Source organism: Schistocerca americana, chromosome 3 (genome assembly GCF_021461395.2).
Source record: "Schistocerca americana isolate TAMUIC-IGC-003095 chromosome 3, iqSchAmer2.1, whole genome shotgun sequence".
Classification (NCBI taxonomy): Eukaryota; Metazoa; Arthropoda; class Insecta; order Orthoptera; family Acrididae; genus Schistocerca; species Schistocerca americana.
The window spans coordinates 286486327-286490060 of record NC_060121.1 but is presented as its reverse complement, the minus strand read 5'-3'; the positions used below and the strand labels follow the sequence as shown (position 1 = coordinate 286490060).

The following is a 3734-nucleotide window of genomic DNA, read 5'->3' as shown; positions in this document are numbered from 1 at the left end:
ACCAAATAGTAATTAATGTAGAATAATGAAATTTCGAGAATACATTTGTTTGCGTAACACGTTTAAAGTGAATAACATTGCAAGATGACAAGTTAATGTAAGCGCGAGATAAGCCATTGCAAATGCGAAATCCTGGTACGTTAACAACCAGTGTAGCAACCAGAATGTACAGGTGCCGGATGTCTGTTTGTTGGGTGGAGTTACATACCTGCTGCATTTAGCTGGTCAATGCAGGGACGATTAATGCTGTTTGTGGATGACGTTGGATTTGTCGTCCGGTGATGTCCCATATGTATTCTGTTGGAAACAGATTTGATGGTCGAGTAGGCCAAGGCAAAATGTCGACACTCTGTGGAGCACGCTGGGCTACAACAGCAATATGTGGGCGAGCGTTATCCTGTTGGAAAACACCCCCGGGAATACTGTTCATGAATGGCAGCAAAACAGGTCGAATCAAGTGTCTGACGTACATATTTGCAGTCAGAGTGTGTAGGATAACCATGAGAATTCTCCTGCTGTCATACGAAATCTCACTCCAGCCCACGATTCCAGGTACATGTCCACTGTGTCCAGCACATAGACAGGTTGGTTGCCGGCCTTCAATTGGCTTGCTTCTGATCAACATACGACCATAACTAATACAGAGCCAGAAACAGCTTTCATCAGCAAACACAGCAGATTTCCACTCTGCCCCCTCGCTTGACACCACAGAGGTCGCAAATGACGATGCCTCGGGGTCAGTAGAATGCACGCAACAGGGCGTGTGGGTCGGAGCTTCTTTGAAGTAACAGATTTGTAACAGTTCGTTGCGTCGCCGTGTGCCAACTGCTATTCAAATTACTGCTGTAGGAGCAGTACGGTGTGCCATAGCCACAGGCCCTCTCGGTAGTGCCACGTGGGGTCCGCAGTCCGATCTTCTTGCGACCGTATATTTTCGTGAACACCGCTGCTACCAATGATTTCTACAGTATCACAGAAGGAATGTCCTGCTTCTCGAAGCCGTAATACACGGCCTTGCTCAAACTCGTGAGATGCTGATAACGGCGTTCTTGACTAACATCAGCTCACCAAGTCCAATCTCAAGGCAACGACCGCTCACGTCTGGTGCTGTGTGTATGTGAAGCAAGCTTGATTTGCATTCTAGTAGAGGCGCTACTGACGCCACTCTTAAGGGACTGGCGCGAAATTTGAAATAGACATCGTCTTTCAGATGTAGAAACATGCCTACCAATCTTTGTATCGCACAACTCCTTCCTGGTGTTGCGATCTTTTATCGTCAGCATATACAATGTCCGCCTCCGTAGCGTAGCGGTAGCGTTACCGCCTACCACGCAGGGGGCCCGGGTTCGATTCCCGGCAGGGGGCCGGGTGTTGTATGTCCATCATCATCATCATTCACTCGCAAGTCGCCGATGTGGCGTAACCTAAAAAGGGCTTGGAATACGGTGGACGAACTCCCCCGAATGGGGCCTCTCGGCCAATAATGCCATATGATAATTTCATTTCATTACTGGAATCATAGAGCCAGGACCTGGGCCCGTTTGACGATGACGAATGCAGTCTGTCAAACAGGAGTACGCCCATTATGTTCTACGCAGAACCGGGACTTGTCGACGCAGTGTCCCTTCTGCATTCCGTGATGTCGTTGGATGCACCACAGCACGAGTGTCAGCGCAGCTCTCTGCTGCCGCGACACGGGAAGCTGCAACAATGGTCGTCGTGCTGACAGTTTGTAAGGCTTCATGCACTGTCGTGGCTCAAGGCGTGTGACGCAACAATACGATGCTGCATGGTCGAGCGAGCAATGTCTTTCCTCGCGGGCGCTGCTTGCAACCGCTGTCATTCTGCATGACCGAATATCGTCCTCTTCAGCCCATGGAGTTCATATTCGTTTGAAAGACGTGGGATCTTAACTACCTCCATAGCCCGCGATGGTGCAATTGTCGAATTCCAACCGTGATGGTAGACTTTCTCCTTCCTACACGAGACAGCAAAATTTCTCACAAAGCAGTCATATTCAATTTCTGACCCAGAAACAAGCTGTCTAACATGTCCTTATATACAGCATACAAATTACGTTATTCCTATCCACTTTTTGTGGTTACGATGAAATGGTAATTGAATATCAGAACATGTAGAACACCTCATGACAGAACGACCTTTGTTTGTTGCTCTCCTCCTTCATGGTATAACAAAGTTTAATCGCCGGCATTGTACATAACATAATTACGTAACAATTTTGACTGTTTCTGCAACTGCAAGAGCAAAATGAAGCGAGTCGACTTACCCTTGCAAAATAAGAGCTAATAAGTTTACCCCAGTTCATTTGATATCTTCGCCAGTTTTCCTCTGTGGTGGCCGGACTATTTAACCGGAACCTATTTCGTCAGTTCTTTTCCCTATCCTTTCCTCCACCCACACCTTCAATTTCTCCCTCACTCCCTTCCCAGACGCACTAGACTCCCCCTCCCCCACCCTTCCCCCTCTTTGCTGCTACCTTCAACCCAGAGAGCGACTACTTTGCGTGGTGCAGGTGAAATTGAATAAATCAACTTCTTGCGCCGCGGGCAGGCGACCGCGGCGCTATCTGGCTGTTTTCAATTTCCCGTCGTAACAATAGCGGTTGCGGCAGACGCGGTTTGCCGCATTCCGAATTCTGCCCGCCAGCCATTCACCATCCCCTCTTCCACCTCCGTCCTTTCGCTTCACCCGGCCCCCTTCGCACACAGTTTTCTTTTATGCCGTCTGGCCGAGCGGAGCCTTGAACAATTAGTTCGCATCGGACGCACAATGGGACCCAGTTATTACATATTAAACAGATTTCGCCAAGCAAATAAACTGAATCTCTTTGTCTCCTCACCGCTGGCTACTGTGTAGGGTACTGTGTCTACCACAGTTTGAAACACCTTTTAAACATCACTTCATTATGATGTCTACTTTGGCACTACGTAAACACATAAATCCATAAAGAATGCGTGTTGTCTCACAATAAATAACTCATCGCTCACTCTCGAGAACAGAGAAAATATCGCGGCCTAAAAGTAAAAAACTGCTCTTCGTAGGTTAAAAATAATATTATTTGTTGGGTTATTCCGGTAACAGATTAACACAATTTGAGCAATTTTTTTCTGATGAGCATTTTTTTCACCCCTGAAACATGATCGTGGCATGTCTGCAAATAACACCTCTATGTTTGCTATTACTTGTCCACTGGATCACTATACTAAAAAATTTTCACACACAAAATTTTTGGCTGTGGAAAGAGACGCAGATTAGAGCCAGAGCTGAGTTGACGTTTCTAATATGTGAACTTTAATGACCGCTCTGCCCAGGTATCTTTTCTTGATGTAACTTGGTATTTTTTTAGATACTGGCCTCCCATTACATACAGTATTTTAAAATTAAATGGATCCAGAAGTATTTCGTAATATTTTTGTGCTCTTTTCTTCGGATTCTGGATGGTGCATCATTCACTTAAACTATCTAATCAAAAGTCATCAGACACTCCTACCGAATGCAGGCAAATCGTTGAGCCTTTCCTTACAATCCACAACTTCCTGTAATCAGCTTTAAACAGCGCTTGGGGTGCTGTAATGAGCGACGCACTGGACAGTGGATGACTGTAAATGAATGATCTCAAGTCATGAATCGCGGTATAGCCCACGGAAATCCTATGGAATAGTTTAGGTTTGGTGAATTCCTGGAGAGAGTTACTTGCCATCATGCAAAGTGTC

At 46.2% G+C, this 3734-nt stretch overlaps 1 non-coding gene across 1 annotated transcript; it reads left to right on the top strand.

The window, feature by feature from the left end:
• The first annotated feature begins 1294 nt into the window (after nucleotides 1-1294).
• Trnag-acc lies at nucleotides 1295-1366 on the top strand. Its single transcript has one exon. It is a non-coding gene; the product is annotated as a tRNA-Gly (tRNA).
• Nucleotides 1367-3734: the final 2368 nt, after the last annotated feature.